General features: G+C 36.9%; 1 long non-coding RNA gene across 4 annotated transcripts in view; it reads right to left on the bottom strand.

Annotated features, from left to right (window-relative positions):
• Window positions 1-19,343, bottom strand: part of LOC135434232 (uncharacterized) — a 195,279-nt gene that overhangs the window by 6,176 nt on the left and 169,760 nt on the right. For 3 of the 4 annotated variants that reach the window (XR_010437190.1, XR_010437193.1, XR_010437191.1), the window contains one exon: window positions 8,338-8,478. This is a non-coding gene — a long non-coding RNA (uncharacterized LOC135434232). Of the gene's footprint in view, window positions 1-8,104; window positions 8,287-8,337; window positions 8,479-19,343 lie in introns of those variants that run through there. The other variant, XR_010437192.1, reaches the window with a different exon arrangement.

Here is a 19,343-nt window from a genome sequence, read left to right as displayed (position 1 = left end):
TTCCAACATTTACTCAAAGCGCACAATTCGAGCAGAAAGTCCCTTAAAAACTTTACAAACAATCTACCCCATTGAACTGCCAAAGTTGAGCATTGAAAAACAGAATAGAAAACTTTCAGCGGCTACGAAGCTTGAAAAACTCAACGGAGCATGCGACAGGCGACAGGACAACATGCAATGCGTTTTATACCAGAAACACACACACACACACATAGAGAGAGAGAGAGAGAAATTTCACTAAAAGCGAGGGGGCACAGTGAATGAGTGGGAGGGGAGGGGCAGCTTATAGCTTATAGCCATAAAAAAAAGGCTAACCTGACCTTAAAGGTTTTGCGGCCGTCTAGCAATATTGCAGGCCGTGTCCTTCTTTGTCCTCCTTGTCGCCAGTTGCTGTGACCTGCCCCCCCCCCCCTGCCCCTCTACCACCCCTCGGGGCACGCAAATCCGATTTGGTTCGATAACATTTTTTGGCGCATAATAAATGAGACAGCTTTATGCTATCGATATGAAGTACGTGAATTGAGTGGACGAAAATTTGTTGATCAAATTGATAGCCACAATTAGTTTACTAGATAAAATGCAAAGTGTGCGGCTGTGTTGTGTGTGTGTGTGCGTGTGTGCGTGTGTGTGTGTGGGTTTTGGTGGATTACGTTTTACTGAAAACATCATTTTACAATTTGCTGGCCTGGCTTAAGCATATGTGAAAAGAAAAGGCTTCTATTAAAAGTTTATATATGAAATTGACAAATATTTATGCTCTGTTCACAGAGTGAAAAAGAGTATATAGGTTTTGTGCAATGCTCGTAAGCCATTGCATATACTCGCAGCAGAGAGAGTATGAAACAGGCAGAAAATCTGTACCATAATCTAGGTAAGTCCATAGCTCTTACTTTGCTATAGAGAAGATATTATAATTTTGTCTTGATATATACCATAAAACGTATAGAGGGAGACCTCTCCAAGCCCATAAAGTATATATATTCTAGTATATAGTATTATTATTTACATATCTTGACCAAACCCAGATTTTATTTGTTAAGTTATAATGCTTATATATGAGCCGAATCTCATCAATACCACACTATTGTATTATAACTATAGTATTATAACGAATCGGTGGAAAGTAGTTTCTTGTTTGGAAAAATATTCTGTTTTCCAAGTTATTTTCATCATATTCAACATTTAGGAGCTACAGTATTCTCACATATCTGCAAAAGGCAATAGACATGCATTAAACAGAGTATTGCGCAGCCAGCTACAATCCAGATTTCCTTCCATTTTGTAAAATACACTCACTTTACTTGAGATTCAGCGTTAAGACGTTTACCTGGCTGCTTAGAATAATTCAAATAATCTATAAAGCATTCAACAATTCTATTGTGTTGGCAGAACGTTGAAATACCAATACACTCGACTCTGCTTAGCTTCCTTTAATTCTATTAAACACAGCCTACATCAGCTTAGGGCAACTAAAAACACACACACACGCTCAGGTTCAAAAGCACACACACACACACACACTCACACACACAAATACACATCTTGGCATATTGGCATGTGTACTCAATATGCATATGTTATAAACTACAAATCATAACAACCAAGCCTATTCTTCAAGAGTACTCGATCATATATACCCCGTAAAAGATCGTAGTATACTCAAAAAGCACTTGGCATATTCTATCCCACAGAAGAAATATTCAGGCAAGGTTTGAAAATATTTTTTTTTAAGTTCTATTTGTTGATACAGTAAGCACTCCGCTAACGGACACTGCTATGAGGCAGGCAACCCTCTTGAGCGAACACTTTCTCTCAAATCAGGCTTTAACTATTCCCGCTCTGTTAGGCGGACACCTCCCTTAAGCGAGCAACAATTACCCGACAGTCGCTCAAGCGAGTTTTCACTGTAGTACAGTTTCTAATTATATTTCCCTTTTAAGATAAAATATGTTATGTTAGAGTTTGAACTAGCTACTTCTATTTGACTGTTCTAATTGAAGAGCGTTCATTTCCAAAAGTCCTTAATTTATATTAAGAATTGCCAAAAATTCCTAACTCTGATATAATATATATAATAAGGATTATAATTTGTACAATTATAAGAAATATATACAAAAGTAAAATACAATTTGCAAATGTTCATTCAGCTTCTTTTGTAATATGTATAGCATATGTGTGACTCACACGAATCCCCTTTAAGTGTGTACACCCCTTTTGGTGCACCTGTTTAAGTACAGGGTATACTTATGTTTAACAATAGCTGCTAGCAATTCGTAGCGATAGCAACTGTTAGACTTGAGCAGCAAATTACACTAAAGTCGGATAATTCTAGGGTTCTGCTTGGAAAAGCTGCTAATTGATGTACGCTTGCAGCGAGAGCTACCAACAGCAGCTGAGCCCACAAAAGCAACAACAGCAACAGCGACAGCAACAACAACAACAACAATTGACAATAGGAAGAGGAACCACAATCAAGCCAAGCCACATGCCAAGTGGCTGGAGTCCCTAAATTATCACATTTAAGCAGTGTGTACACACTTATTTTATAGTTGTTGCATTTTATGTTGTAGTATACTCGACCCATAAACAGGTATGTAACAAAATAACCGATAATTAGCTGCACAGTTACAAAAGTTATCGATAGTTATCGATATGAGTGTGTGTACACTTATTTTTTAGTTTTCGTAGTTCTGATTCTGATTTGGTAATCGCAACGATAACAAACAGGTTATAAATGAGCACATCAGAAAATTATCGATAAATTAGCTGCTGCCTTCAATGTAAAACTTATCAATTGATTATATTTAAGTCAGATCAATTTTCAATAGCTTTCATCAGCTATCTGGTACAGCAACCACTTGAGTTCTGCAAAGCCAGTTAGATAAGTTATCGATAGATTCTTTGCTAAGCAGATCATGGGCAGATAAACATGTTATCGATAAGTTCCTTGCTATAAAGATCCTGTGCAGATACGCAAGATATTGATTGATTCTATGAAATAACTTTTAAAACATATTAGGTTATTTTATATATACCCTGTAAATGCGAGAAATGGGCTATGAAATTTGTGTAAGCGAAACTTTTTCCATTTGAAAAAGTTTTTCTTTTCAAATTAATAAAGTTCAATACATAGAAAATAATGTGGTGAACAATAAAACTTTCTTTTAGTTACATTTATAAACATAAAAGAATGTTATTATATATACATTTTTTTATAATTATATTATATTATTTTTCCTGGGCTTGAAATATTTGAATTTTATTTTTTTAATGCATATTTTTCTAAAACAGTGGTCACTCCCATACTCAAATATTACAGAATTGATTAAAAAAAAGAAATGGAGAAAAAATATATATTTTTTAAATACAGGAGTATCATTTTAAAGATATCATTATTGTTTATTCATAGTTATGAAATGGGGAAACGAAAAAAAAACTTTAAAAAACAATATACATTAAATGATATATATTAAAATTGTAATTTATTTAAATACCAGTAAAAGCAGGTACAAAATCAACTTGTCCTCGTCAATTTAGGTGCGAATCTTGACAATCTAATATTTTTTAAACATATTAACACAGTTTAACAAAATTAGCCTTTCAAATTGTTTTTAAACAAAAGAAACACAAAAAAAAAGGGTTCACAAAAGAGAAGAGTCCTTTCAAAGCCAAATAAAAATACTTTCAACAAATATATTAATATATATTAACTTTCTTAGTGCCGCACAGCTAAACCGTTCAATTAATTATTATTTTTTGTGTTAAACGAATTCCTAAACATATTTTGAAATATCATTGACTTAATTAGGGAAATGCGCCCCGTTGCGCAGATGCATGCAAATTATATAGATTTACGGCTGATTTGGCTGGGGCCATGACTTGCAATTTTGTGCCCCACTGCAGCTGCATTATTGAATATCATGCACTTTATTTAATTATAAAATTTCCCTTCTTTTATTTTTATTTTGCATGCAGTATTTGGTCTCAAATATTTATGCATTATTTTGAACAAATGGAAAACTGTGTGAAATGCAACAGCCAAGCGCGGTCCTCCCTCTCTCTCTCTCCCTCTCTCCCTCTCTCCCTCTCTCCCTCTCTCTTTCTCTCTCTCTCTCTCTCTCTCTGGTCTCTCAATTTGCCATTTAAGCCCCAGTTTTATTTGCAGCTCAATGCGATGAACATTAGTTAGCTGAAATTGGAAACAACATTTGGCCGTTGTTATTATTTCTAATTGCCTTTTGGCCGACTCGCCCGTGGGGGCGGGGGGCGGGGTCTAATATCGAACATTAGCCGGCTCGGATTATTAAATTTAAATGCATATAAATTCGCGCATTAGCATCAAATTTAATTTGTTACTTCAAGTGCCTCAACCTAATGTTGATTTTGTTATTGTTTCTCGATTTACCTTGCATCTAGCGCCTGCTGGCCAGGTATTCAGATTTTACGCCCAATTTTGATAAGATATTCAGTGCAGTTACATGAAATTTATGTTATTTGAAATGTATTCAAATGAGTGAACAATAAAAGTAATTGGGTTTTCTTTTGTAGAACAAATAACTTACTTATTATGTTTGTTTTAATAAATTAAAGTAATATTTTTCTATCGCTCCTTATAAAATACCGTCTAGATTCGCACCTTAATTTCTGAGGGCAAGTTGATTGTGTACCTGCTTTTCACTGGTATTTAAATATATAATATAATATAAAATATATTAAATATATAAATATATATAATATATACATATATTAATATATAATAACAGTTCTTAGTGGGTACAACAAACCCTCGTGAGCCTCAATATTTATATAGATAGAATATAATAATTTATTAATATATATACATTTATATATTTCTGTATGTATATTTATATATTATTTACATATATTTATATATTTAAATTTATTTATTTATTTATACATTTATAATATATTATTTCCAAGACTTTGTGTAGCCACTTTTTAATTTAATCTAAATAAATATTGATGCTCCCAAAGGTTGTTGTACATGCTAAGGCTTGTTTAGCATCTTTGCTAACGCACAGTCTATAACAAAGCAGTGCAATGTTAGTGTAGACACGCGCCAAGTATAACAGCAAGTAGACGTTTGACGATTAAGCGAACTGCTTGGTTGCCAGCCAAGCAGTTGGTTGTGCCATAAGCAGTTCGGGTTTGTTTATAAAATGAAATGTTATACAGCACTGTTTTAGCGAACGTTATAATTCAAATGGCTTTAAAAGCAGGTGTAGCAGTGAGAAAAACCGATAAAAGATCACAAAGTAAATCGTAATTTCAGCAAATAAAATAAGAAAAAAATAAATAAAAATTAAAAGAAAATAAAATAAAGATAAAATAAATGAAAATATTTAGTTTCTTAGTAAATATGTCAAATAAATGAATATGTATGTATATGAATAATATTAAGTATAGTTTCAAAGCTGTTAAACTTATGAAAGTTAACGACTGTTTTTACTATTTTGAAGCGTAACGAACCCAATAGAGGAAGAACAATAACCTAATTTTATGCACGTAAACTGGAAAAGAAACATATCGCTTCACACCTTGGAATTTCTACTTCAGAAATAGAAATATTATTGTATTGACACCCACGGCAGCTGGAAATGAGCCAACTAATCAGCGTAGATCATTCAAAAAGCGTTTACGCAAAATTTCTCACGCCGCCCTGAGCTGTGGATTTGGACTTGTTAGCATCCCGCAGAGCTGCCGCCGCAAACTGGCCAAGAAGAAGAAGAAGAAGAAGAGGAAGAGGAAGAGGGGAGACAACGAGTGGACCACACGTTGTGCGCAACTATCAATCATTCAATTATTAATTATTAACATCTGAGGTAGGAAAAATAGCCGAAAGAGCATAGAATATTCAGGCACTGTCAGAGCTACCAGAAAAGTTGCTAACATGAAATTAAATACATTTAATCAATAGAATATTAATTTTAATTAACAGGCAGCTTTTACAAATATTTCTTTTACATGCACGCATTTAAATAAATCAATTTTAATTTGATGTGTAAAGGAAATCGCAGCGCTGACAGACAGCAAAATGTTTTTTTTTTTAATGCATATTTAAATGACAAATGAATAAAAACATAAACAAAATGCGAGCTTAAACATAATTAAACATAATTTATTAATGATGCTTTTAATCAACACGCAATTTGTTGAACAACAAACTGTTGAAATAATTCAACTATATATTTTTGTTTCTCTTGCTTTTTTTCTGTGAATTCTTGTTAACTGAAAATCAATAATGAGCCTGGCCAACAACTGGGAGGCTGTGCTTGTTGCTGCTGCTGCTGCTGCTGCGGCTTTGTGGCATCCACGTTGACCTTTTCAAATGACCGCAGTTGCTATTCCATTTGTTTGTTGCTGCCTTTGAAAATATTTTAAGTGGATTCGCAAAAGAAAAAAACACTCGCTAATGACTTTGCTGGGGCAGCAGTCGAAAGTTAATTGTCGTTGGGCGATATTTAAAAGATAGCAAAAGCGAGTTTCAGTTAGCAAAACCTACAGTGAAAACTCTCCTAACGAACACTCATATAAGGCGAACAGACCGTTCGGACAAACATTTGCACTCAAACCCAACTTGCATCAGGCCATACCCATTGCGCCTCTTTTAGGCGGACATTCAAATTGAGCGGACAAAAATTATCCGACGTGCCACCCCTAAGAGTTTTTACTGTACTAATTGTACTTTTTCTTTGTGTTATACGAGATATATATAGAGATACATTCAACTGGGACAGGCATTTAATTTAAAGGATTTACGTAAAACATAATAAAAGACTATTTTTAGTTTTATTTAATTAAATTCAATTTAGCTTTAAATCAAATGAAATAGCCATTTTTTATTAAGAGGAATCTGTTATATTTTATTTGAATATATTTTTGCACATTTGTGCTCTATTTTGAAAGCCTCGTTTCATCCAGAAACTTTTTTTTATTTTATTTAAATAGAAATGCAAAATGTTTGCTCTATTTCTCAAAATATTGGAAAAAACTTATTTAAATTTCATCAACTCAATTATCCAAAACCTTTTACATTTCGAAACCAGAACTCTAGTCCCCTTGCGACTTCCTCGCCTGGAGCAGCCGCTAATAAAGCAAAACGAAAGTTAACTAAAAATCCTAAACACTCTTTAACATGATTTGCAACCAGCCCAGTTAACAAATGCCCGCTTGCTGCCCCGAGTTATATTCTATGCTCATTATCAGGTTTTTTTTTTTTAGTTTAGTTGCAAGTGAAACTCTCTGCAAACTGACACTTTTATCGCGCTTGCGGTCAGGAGTGCAGGCAAATTTGTTCAAAACTTTTGTTTTTTATTTATATTTATTTTTTCGTGCCCTTTTTTTTTTTAAGCTAAACTGCTTTTTTTAATGACTGACAGACGGGCCAACTGAGCAACTGAAAGGCTGACAGACGCACGTGCGTCCAACGTAACGCATCCCCGCCAGAAATCCCGAGTCCAAGACCAGTCTTTGGATGTGCCGCAGTGCAGGCAACTGTCCAAAACAAACCCAAACGCACGTCTTTCTAGCTAATTTCTGCGCTGCTCAAGTTGAGCGAGAGAGAGAGAGGGAGGGGGAGAAAGGGGGGGGGGGGAGAGAAAGGGAGAACAGACAGACAGGCAGTTGGTTTTGGCTGCTGCCAGAAGTTTATTACCAAAAGTGCCCGGCGAGGGGGAAGGCCCCTGACAGCGACCGCAGCGCAAGAAGCGTCAATTCTAAACGGCACTCATTCACATCAATAGACAGGTAAGAGGGCGGCGGCAGGGGCGGGGGCAGGGGCAGGGGTCGGGAGGGGGGCGCACCTGAGCCGAGACTGTGGAGCAGTGGCAGCTTTTTCGAGAGAAGTCTCTCATGTAGAGCTGCGGTTCGTTTTGGATTCTTTAGGAGTCTGAGCTGCCTGTGAGTGTGTATATGTGTGTGTATCTGTGTGTGTGTGTGCGTGCGTGTGGTTGTGCGTTAATTCATCATTCGCTTAAATGGGTGTTACCTGTTAAGTGCGTTTATCACGTGCTGCTTCGGCATTTCGTTTCGTTTCGTTTTTTTTTTTATGAGCTTTTCTCTGCCCCTTGCGACTGTCGCTTTTTCTTCTTCTTCTTATTTTTCGAGTGGACATGCCCACTTTTATGGCGCTACTTAAACTGCGACTAAGCAAAGCTGGGCCAGCGTCTGCACCTCGGCCCCAAAGTCAATAACTTTTGATTAATGCCATCAGAAACGTGACGTATTTTAATTAAAATTTTCAGTTTTTTGGGCCACAAAAATGAACTATAATTATATGAAATTTAAGATCTAAAAACATAAATGAGTTCGGCTTACCCATTTGGAAATTTTAATACAGGCAGCAAAAACAAAAGACTTGCGTTTCCTTTTCCTTATTATATGCACACAGTGCAAGCAAAAAGTGTGCGCATCATGGCCTAAATCGTGGTAGGAGAGCCACAAATCAAAGCATTAATGCTGGAAAAAATATATAAATACGTGAGTGAGATATATTATAGAGCTATAACTTTAGAGATATGTTTATAGATATTTGATAACAGAAGTTCTCAGAAATGCTTTACAGATAATAAAATGCTGACCCCTAAATTTGAAATATATTCAAACAAAATATCTGTTCAGATCAACTGTAGACCTAGCCTGGGAAATGTGTGACAACGTCTCTCTATATACCCTTGCGGAGGGTTTAATAATGTTGTATCGAAATGTGTAACGCATGGAAGGAGACATCTCCGACCATCAGACGGACGGATGGATGGACAGACGGACTTGGTTGGACTCGGTTGTTGATGCTGATATAGAATTTATATACCTTACTAGAGGGTACAACCCGGCCTTGCCCGTGGCACGAATGTTATAAAATAAATATTCTCAAAAAGCTTTGAAAATGATTTTGAAACTTATCGGACGGTAAACAAACAATTTTCATAGAAACGTTTTCCGCCAATTTACCAATGTTGCGAGTGGATATTCCCAAATCGCTGAAGCACGTATTCATTATATTCTTATGTAGAGCTTCGAAAATAAGTTTGAAGCACATCGGACACAACTTAAAACTTCGCACAAAAAATCTTTGAGTCGCATTTCTACCGAAGAAGTTTGAATTCTGCGAAAAATGTGAAACACGTCTCAAATGGTTTTTCTTATAGATCTCTGGAAATGAATTTGAGCGCGAAACGTCACCTACCAAATCTTTGACATCCATTTCCACCAAGGAGGAATGGATTTTCCTAGAAGTGTGAAACACCCCTCAAATGAATTTGAACAAAGATCTTTGAAAATAAGTTTGGGGCCAATCGGATGGTAAACAAAAAAGTTACATACAAACGTTTTTCGCGATTTTTCCACACTTGCGAGTGGAATTTCCCTAAACCCCGTCTTAACGTGCACCTACATCACATAAGGTAACTACAGTGAAAATTTCAGCTTTCTAGCTCTTACGGTTTGGGCTGTGCGTTGATCACCAATCAGTCAGTCAGTCAGTCAGTCAGTCAGTCAGGACAAACAGTTTTATATATAGAGACTAGCGGGTATAACCCGGCCTTGCCCGTGGCACGTATGTAATAAAATCAAAAAAGCTTTGAAAATGATTTTGAAACTGATCGGACGGGAATCAAACAACTTTTATGCAAGTCGGAAAACTCTTAAAATTCACCAAAAAAATCTAAAAAATGCATTTTCCACCGAAGGAGTTTAGATTTTGCGAGAAATGTGAAACACGTCTCTAATGATTTTTCTTATAGATCTTTGGAAATAAGTTTGAACACAAAACGTTATCCACCAAATCTTCGACCCCCATTTGCACCAAGGAGGGATGGATTTTTCAAAAAGTGTGAAACACCCCTCAAATGAATTTGAATATAGATCTTTGAAAATGAGTTTGGGGCCGATCGGATGGTAAACAAAAAACTTTCACACAACCGTTTTCCGCCAATTTACCACTGTTGCGCGTGGAATTTTCCAAATCGTCGAAATACGTATTTATTAAGTTCTTATTGAAAGCTTTGAAAATAAGTTTGAAGCAAATCGGACACAACTTAAAACTTCGCACAAAAAATCTTTAAATCGAATTCTCCACGAAGAAGTTTGAATTCTGCGAAAAGTGTGAAACACGTCTCAAATGATTTTTCTAATAGATCTCTGGAAATGAATTTGAGTGCGAAACGTCACCCACCAAATCTTTGACCTCCATTTCCACCAAGGAGGAATGGATTTTTCAAAAAGTGTGAAACACCCCTTAAATGAATTTAAACATAGATCTTAAAATACGAATTTGGGGCCGATCGGATGGTAAACAAAAAACTTTCATACAACCTTTTTCCGCCAATTTATCACTGTTGCGGGTGGAATTTTCCAAATCGCTGAAATACGTACTTATTAAGTTCTTATGAAGAGCTTTAAAAATAAGTTTAAAGCAAATCGGACACAATTTAAAACGCCGCCCAAAAAATCTTTAAATCGCATTCCCCCCGAAGAAGTTTGAATTCTGCGAAAAGTGAGAAACACGTCTCAAATGGTTTTTCATATAGATCTTTGGAAACGAAATTGTAAGTTATTGTAAGAAAGTAAACAAAAAAGTTACATACAAACATTTTTCGCGATTTTCCACACTTGCGAGTGGAATTTCCCGAAACCCCGTCTTAACGTGCACCTACATCACATAAGGTAGCTACAGTGAAAATTTCAGCTTCCTAACTCTTACGGTTTGGGCTGTGCGTTGATCACCAATCAGTCAGTCAGTCAGTCAGTCAGTCAGTCAGTCAGGACAAACAGTTTTATATATAGAGATGACGTCGGAGATGTTTCCTTCTACGCGTCACACATTTCATAACAAACTTATAATACCCTATACAAAGTAAGAAATAATAAACAATTTTTAACTTCTATTTCACAGCCAAAAAGTTGATGCACGAGCAGGAAAAATTTTGCTAAGTGTAAAATAGTTATACTCGCATAACAAGTATAATTTATAGGCTCTGGAATGAATTAACAATTACCGGTTTCTAAATTAGAAATAATTTAAAAATAATAATAAATTGATTGAATAATATTTAACAATTTTATTCCGGAGCACGGCCGCGCCTATCTAAATAATTAGACATATTTATGTGTTCATAAATTTGGTAGATATGATTACGAGTCGAGTTTTGTGTTTTTCTCATTAGGCGTAAAACAACAAAGCAACAAAGCTGAAACCGAATCAAAACTTCGGCAGCTTTTAATTAAAACCCGATAAAGGCTGAGAAATTCGTTGCGGTTTGTCTAAACGGCCCCAGAAAAGGTAATCAAAGCGAAGAAAATTCCACAAAATTGAAAAAATACAACAAAAACATCAAATGGTCAAATAGATGAAAAAAACGAGAGCTGTATGCATATATAAAAGTTTGATGACGATTTCTTATCCCCATTTTTGGTGCGCACTTATTTATGTAAATCTCGAAAGCGTCCACAACGAACGCTGACAAACAACCAAAATGCATTTGTGGCTCCAAGTGCGCTCCAAGCCCGCCCCAATCCCAAATCAAGCCAAACCAAATCCAATCGACCACTCGACAAGACGCCAGAGCCAGAGCTGGAGCCAGAGCCAGAGCCAGAGCCAAAGCCAAAGCCAAAGCCTATTGAATAACTTTGATTTGATTTCTTTGCCTTCCTTTTGTATACCCTTGTCGAGAGTATTATAATTTTGTCGTGAAATGTGTAACGCATAGAAGGAGTAATCTCCGAACATATAAAGTATATATCGGTATCAACAGCCGAGTTGATATAGCCATGCTCGTCTGTCCATCTGTCCGTCCGTCCGTCTGTCTGTTTCTATGCGAACTAGTCTCTTAGTTATATCCCAGCTATCGTCTTGTATATGTCCGACTTTTTGTTGCAGGCAGTACATATGTCAGTACCGACCTGATCGGTCCTCTATAGAATATAGCTGTCATGGGAACGATATTTTTAGGTGCCACAATGCCCTCTACATATATTCAAAATCTTATCAGCATTGGACCACTATATTATATAGTTTATATAGTAACCATCTGTCGATAAGTAGGTTCTTGTGTGGAAAACTATTTTCTTTATCAAGATATCTTAACCAAACCCGGCCTGTACTTATTCAGCAATGCTACTTATTTAAGAGCCAAATCTTGTCAAGATCGCACTACTTTATTATATAGCACTATAGGAAGAATCAGTCGAAAAATGAGTTTTTGTATAGCAAAGGATTTTTTTATTTTTTTTTCTAAGGCTTTTACCCCAACTCAGCCTTTATGAGCTTCATTATTCGCAGATGTCTGTAAAACCGTAAGCCAAATGTTTAAAAGGGCATTAAATCATCGGCGTGCCGCAGATATCCAAACTGCCTCGTTTTTATTTTTTGATTTTTTCGATTATTTTTCTGTATTTTCTGCTTTAATCACTTAGTTACTTGATTTTCCACTTTATGACGGATTATGTGCAAATGTTTGTCGACCATTTCAAGAAGCAGAGCGAGGAGAAGTGAAAAAAAAAATAACTCTATTGAACAATTGTAAAATTTATGCGGATTGGTATTTGGTATTTCTTCGCACCGGCGAGGCGCTCCGACTCAGACTCAGCCATTAATCATTCGCGTTTTCGGATTCGCCCATTGTTGCAGACCGCGCTAAGCCAGTCCACAATTTATGACTTTATTATGAGAGATTACCAACTGATTGAACACCAGAAAAACGTCGTGTCTTGGAGCTGTTAAAACTGACGATCGGTTGAGAGGGAATATTTGGTGGATTTTGCTGGGGTCTTCAATACAATCTGCATGTTAATTTAACATGCACTTTAATGTGCTTTAAGAACAGTACAAAAATCAAACTTATTTTTTTTCGCCAATTTAACATTAAGTTTCTTTTTAAAACTGAATCAAGTATTTGAGATAATTGAAAGCTTTGAAATGCAGATTTCGCTATAGTTTTCAATAGAATCTTCATGTTAACTTAACATGCATGTTAATGTGCTTTAAGAAAATAAATAATAAATCACATTTCTTTCTTTTGAAACTGAAACTTTGCCAATATGTGAGCAGAACAAAAAGGCTCGCAATTACTCTGTTTAGTCAGGATAACTTGAATGAATATGAAAGTTTATCATAGCAAAGTTATTTTTTGACCGATTCTTCCTATAGACCGATGTTAATAAGATTTTGTCCATATTTAAGTAGCATATCAAAATTATGGTCAAAGAGAGACGGACTTAGATACATTTATGTATATATGTAAATATGTGACTTCTTCCCACTCTATAAAAATATACATTCTAAGATGTTCTGGACTTCACTTAATACAGTTGATTAAATTATCATGAACTTACCAACGTCTGCTTTAACACGGCATTTGGAATAGATCTTTTTATTTCTAAGGTTTTCTTTTAAAGCGTTAACAACCAGCTTTACATCCGGTGGGTAGCTGTTCCAGCTACCATTCGTCAATCCCCCAATGCGTCAATCCGTCAAACGGTTGGCCCGTTGACCATTTAGTGCTCAACGACTTCCGTTAAGCTTGAAAAGAATTTTTTGCGTTTATTTGTTTTGTCGACGCTTTTGTATTATTCAAAGCTTTCCGAGATGCCTATCTCTAAGAGCGCTCGCTTTGTGCCACTGTCTGCCCCCCTCCCCCTGCCACTGCCCCGCACCGCTGCCCGGCTTTTGTTATTGTCCCGCCAGGCATTAATATCGCGCCGCCGATCGCCTTTCATAATTGTCACACATTTCCAATAATGCAATGGACTCCCCTTCCCCCCTCTCTGTCGACGACCCGCGCGGGATTCACTGAAAAACTGGTTCTGTGGCAGCACATTTTCAGTGGGTCAAGTCGGTGGCTCTGTGTCTGTGTGACCAACGATTTTTCTATCATTAGCGCATTTTAGTGCAGCGGCGTCTTTTCTCACTCTTTTGTTAAACTCTACACTTGCACATACATATCGCAGTGACATCTCTTTTGATTTATAATTATTTTCCTAATCGCAACATATTTGCTTTATCATGCGGCTAATGAGCGCAACTGGAATGCTTCAAGGTTGCTTAGAATAACGGTGCTAGAACTGAGATTATGGGAAGTCGAGTGCGCAGAATTCACAAAGTGAACTTTGCCGCCAGTTGATTATTCGCGTAACACGTAAAATATTATTTATAAATATTTAACGAACAATTTTAATCGCAAATAAATTACATCACTTTAATATATAATCATATTGTTTTCTTTCTAACCAACAATTTTAACACAGCATACAAGCCGCGTGCGCGCGTTCACTCAAAACATAAACAAAACGCCGTTCATTTTACCGGCTTTTCAACGCCGCGAAATGAACGCGCTCTCTCGCTCTCACGCTGTTCCGCTCTTTCGGTCTGCAGATCATATGCTTAGCCAGCAGCACGTGCAACGGAATCGTTCAAAACAACAACAGCAACAACTGTGTGGGGGTCAAAGTGAGTGCACGCTCTCTTCTCGCTCTGTCGCTGCTCTCGCTTACTGAAGGAGATAGCTAGGCAGCTAGAGATGAGCGTGTCCCGTGACGATCGTCGCAACACGAATAAGCGAGCGTGTAAATAGCAACAATAACTCTACTTCGTGCCGATTCGTGCTCAATACGGACTCACGCTCTCATCTCTGCACCGCGCAAAGCATCCAATTGGAAGAAGCGATCGTCACATTTGCCTTTCAGTTCGATTTGAACACACGAAGCGCGCGGGACACACGGAGCGGACCGAAAGATTTTCAATCGGATTTTATCGACGATTTCATATGGAATTTTATTCGGCTCTGCGGGTTAGCCACAAAAGTGAAAAAGTGTGTGTGTGTGTGAAAAGAAGCAATTGCAATAGTAGTTGGCCAAAGTGTGGGAGGAGGTGTGCAAGAATAGCGCATAAATTACAATTTATATGGAATACGCGCGCCCTTTTGCTTACATTAGTCGCTGTGTAAAGTTATTTTTGGAGCTCTCGTTTTCATTTTCGTTTTCCAATTCGTACGCCGTGTCGGAGTGTTAGCGTTAACGGTACATTTGCATTTGATGCTGCCGCAACCCGCCCTTGGCCCATGCGGCGCGCGCATTTACAATATTTTTTGCATCCATTTCCGCTGAAAGTGCAGCAATGATGCACAACTAGCGTAAGTTAGAGGGAGATATAGAGAGAGCGAGAGAGCGAGAGAGAGGCAAATACTTGCATATGCATGCGTATTTATTTTTGGCCGCAACCCTTTCGCGATGCCCGCCGGCCCTCCCCCCCCAACATGTGTTTCTAATAATGAAGTGTTTATTTTAGGCGCTCAAGTGAATTGTATTTTCTTGCGAGAATAAATGCTCGTTTTTATTTTTTCGCCAAGTGCAACAGCGGATTATCATTGCGCAGGCGGATGCGTGTGGCCACATTTTGGGGTAAGCATAACTGCACACTATAATTCGAAACAGTGGAAACTCTACTAACGGACGGCTGTCTTTGCGCTTAAATAACCGTTAGCCAGCCGTTTTTTAGTATAAGTGTGCTCTCTTTTGATTAGACGCGCGAGAATGGGCTTTAAATTAAAAACTAGAAAAACTCTCCAAAATAGTGGAAAATCTGGGAAATATTTGAGCTCCAATAAAAGAACTTTCACACATCCATTTTAATTTATAAATTGCATACAAGTGTATATGTGAAAATTATCACCAAGTTTAAGTTTTTTAATATTTAAAACATCACTTGAAAAAGCTTTAAATTATTTTTTAAATTTGTCATAAGTATATATTATATAGATAAATTTAAAAATTAGTTTTAAATTTAAAATTTTTTTTTAAATTTAAAATTTTTTTTTAAATTCATTATGAATATATATTATATAGATAAATTTAAAAATTGGTTTTTAAATTTACAATAAATTTCCTATAAGTTTTCGCACACTTCCCTGACTTCTCCTTTTAGGTTAAATTCCTTAGCTTGGATGTCTGCGCATGAGAACTTTCACTGTATCTGCATATATACGTTATCTGAACATATCTTATCCAATATTGAACTTTATCTGTATCCCACAATTGTGATTTATGCACTCACAGATTGCACATATTCCACACGTATTCCGGAGTTTCCTTTCGGGCACTCGCATATTTCTCTTGCGGGCGTCGGTGTGAAAAATGGGCAATTTAATGGCTGCTGTAGAACTACATGTACTATAATTTGTGCGATTCCCTCATTGAGATAAGGACTGCTCCCAGCAGTCCGCAGCTGCGTTTAAGTAATCATATTTTATGTTTTATGTTTTATGCGGCTAAATTAACAGTTCAATTTGGCGAGTTATTTTAAGCACGGTTTTTACATAACCTCAACGCAAGTCTTACAAAATATTAAGAGGTTGTTGGTCTTCCTTATAACTTGAAAACGATTGTAATCATAGTAAAAAAATGTTATTTGTTACGCAGCGACAAACTGGATATTAGAAAATGAGATCGAACGGAAAGATTTGTTCGAGTTTCAGAAAGTTTGAAGGATTTTCCTAGACTTTTTCCATTGAGAATTTATCTATAAATATTCTTAATCATTTTGCTACCATTTGAAACTCAGATAGGCATATTGTTGAATTATTATAAAGTGTTATTAATTCAAAAGTATGTATTATGAACAATAATAAATGATGTTGGATACAAAATTCAACTTTGAAAATCTTTTTTTTTTCTTTCAATAGTAGTTAAATATAATAAAAGTTAAAAGTTTGTCTTTGTTCGGATTTCTTCCTTTAAGAGCCCCATATTAGGCTTCACATGTAGATATATCCTTGAAAAGTCATTTGTTTCTTTCCTGAAATAACCTGCATGAGCTATTTTGTGTATTTTTCTGGCAATTTATCTTTTTGTTATTAGAGAATGTCAACCTCATGGCAGTTGGTGTTGCAGCAGGGCCAAAAGCCGCCTCAGGCAAAACTTTTTAAACAACAACTCACAAATCACATGCCACAGCTTCCAAGCAGAGCAAAACAAGGCGTCAACCACGCCCCCTACACCCCCTCCAGATATGCAGAGCTCACAAACTATTTGCACGCATAAATCTGACTTATGACGCCCACTCAAGAGGCCGCTGATAGGCGGGCAGAGGGCCGAGGGGGCAGGGTCAGCGTTGCCTGGTTCCTGGTTCCTGATTCCTGCTTTTCATGCTGATGATGTGTTGTCTTAGTCTCTGCCTTGAATAGAAAGAGAGAGAGAGAGCGAGAGCGAGAGAGAGTGTGCCAAATGTCAAAAGGCTTTCGAAATGAAAAATGCTGATAACTGCAACAAATCACACACACACACTCGCACAACCTGCCCAATGGGCCACTTGTCGGCCAACGTAACCTTAACTGAAGAATGTAAACTCGTTCATAAAAATCATTTATGAGCCCCCAGACAAAAACAACACGACGAGAAAAAGCGAAGAAGTTCCCTAAGCAGCCACCAAAAGCAGCGCCTAATGATGAATGCAATTGCCGCAATTTGTTTTTACTATTATGACGCCAGGGAAGGGGGAAAGCTGAGGGGCAGGGGCTGGCAATGCAAAAGGCCAAATGATGCTACAGTCGACGAGCAACAGCGCGAGGGGCGGCCAAGTTGGGGGTGTTGCCAAGCTGAGCTCGTAAAATGAAAAACCTATTTTACACTGTCTTGAGTGTGTGTGTGTGTTTTAGGATTGCAAATTTTAGCCTTTCGACGCTACAAAATCGTGTTTTATTTGCATATACCCTAAGCAAGAGAGTAAACATAGACTTAATTGGTAAGTTGGAAAAGATTCCAGGCTTGAGCAAGTCGAAGAGCCTTTGCATTCGTTGAACTTAAAAAAAATATATGTATGTAAGATAATATGAAACATTGTATGAGACATTTAATATAAATATGAGAAAAAAAATATTTAAAAATAAATTTAAAAAAACAATTATGATATATGAAACTTCTTTATAATACTAAGAAATGCGTTTATAAAAAATCATTAATGCCCCAGGCATAGGCTATTTGGCTTAGCATATTTGCGACTTTGTGGAATATGTCCAAAGAAAATAAAGACAACAGTATTTATACAATAAAAGCTCTACGGACAAGTCGAGCTACTATGTTTCTAAGGAAAACCAAATTAATACACTATTTATACAATATAAGCTCTACCAACATTTCGTGCAGTTATTTAAGCCGGACACTTTTTCTCACTTTTCTTTGAACAAAATGCGTTCTTTAGCTACATTCCGTTAGACGGATTTTTATGTATTTATTTCAGGCATCAAAAAAGAGCATTCACTTTTCTATACTTAGGTGCATTACATTACCGAGTTTTTACTTTTGAATACCAAAAATTTCTTAAAATACCTAATGGTATCCAAAGTATGCTTAAATCTTATATATTATCTGTTTATGCATTTTAGGCCCAGAACTCTTGTTGCTTTTACTAAATATAACTCTCAGCAAGTGTGTCCATTAAATATAGTTTTCCCTGTTTCAAGCTGAAGAACATTATGTTCATGAGTTTTTACACCTTAAAACAAAAAATTGCATAAAATACCGAAAATGATCCCAAATATGCTTAAGTCTTATATAAATGATCTGTTTACGCGCTTGAAACCCAGAATTATTGTGGCTTTAACCAATCTTAACTGGCAGCATTGGGGGCATCCCCACAATTCGATTCAACTCTCAATTGCAGTGCTCAACACTGGCGATGCCTTTGCTGTTGTTGTTGTTGTTGTTGCCTTGTCGCTGGCTTAGCTGGAATTGACAGCAAAATAATACGAGAAAAAATTGCCAAAAAAAAAATAAATAAAAAAAACAAGAGCCCAGCCGAAGAGTCAAGCGAGCCACGCTGCAGAGTGGGAGATTTGCCCGCTGATCCCCAACCCCACTCACCCCCTTCCCCACTCTTGGGGCCTGGGTGAAAGATGATGATGAAGATGCGCGCGAAAAACGTGACGTACCCAGGGCCAGTTTGAAGGCATTTTGCGATTTGCTGTTGCTGTGTTTTGTATTGTTTCCCCAGTTTTCGCATAAACTAAACAAAAAAACGAAATAAAAAACAGAACAACTGCAACTGCAACACAAATGACAGTGAGAAATTCGACTTCGATAAAAGCAACTGTTGGGAGCTCTGCTTGCCTCCAAGTGCAAGGAATGCAATCCGAAATGTCAAACTGCAGCAAATTGAGGGCGACAGCGAAAATATTGTATTATCGATGGGTTTACAATATTGTCAGTTCGCTAGTTTTGACATTAATGATAGTCCCGTCAAAAGAAATTCCTCGAAAACTTTGACAACATTCAGCTTCGCGACCTGCAAGCTAGTGATGGGTGCGTGACACGATTTTAATTTCGTATAAAACACG

Source organism: Drosophila montana, unplaced genomic scaffold, assembly GCF_035044405.1.
Source record: "Drosophila montana isolate Dmon_TW-CO22-7 unplaced genomic scaffold, ASM3504440v1 contig_3282_1, whole genome shotgun sequence".
NCBI classification, from domain to species: Eukaryota; Metazoa; Arthropoda; class Insecta; order Diptera; family Drosophilidae; genus Drosophila; species Drosophila montana.
The sequence above is the reverse complement of the archived record's forward strand: the minus strand, read 5'-3'. Positions and strand labels throughout refer to the sequence as shown.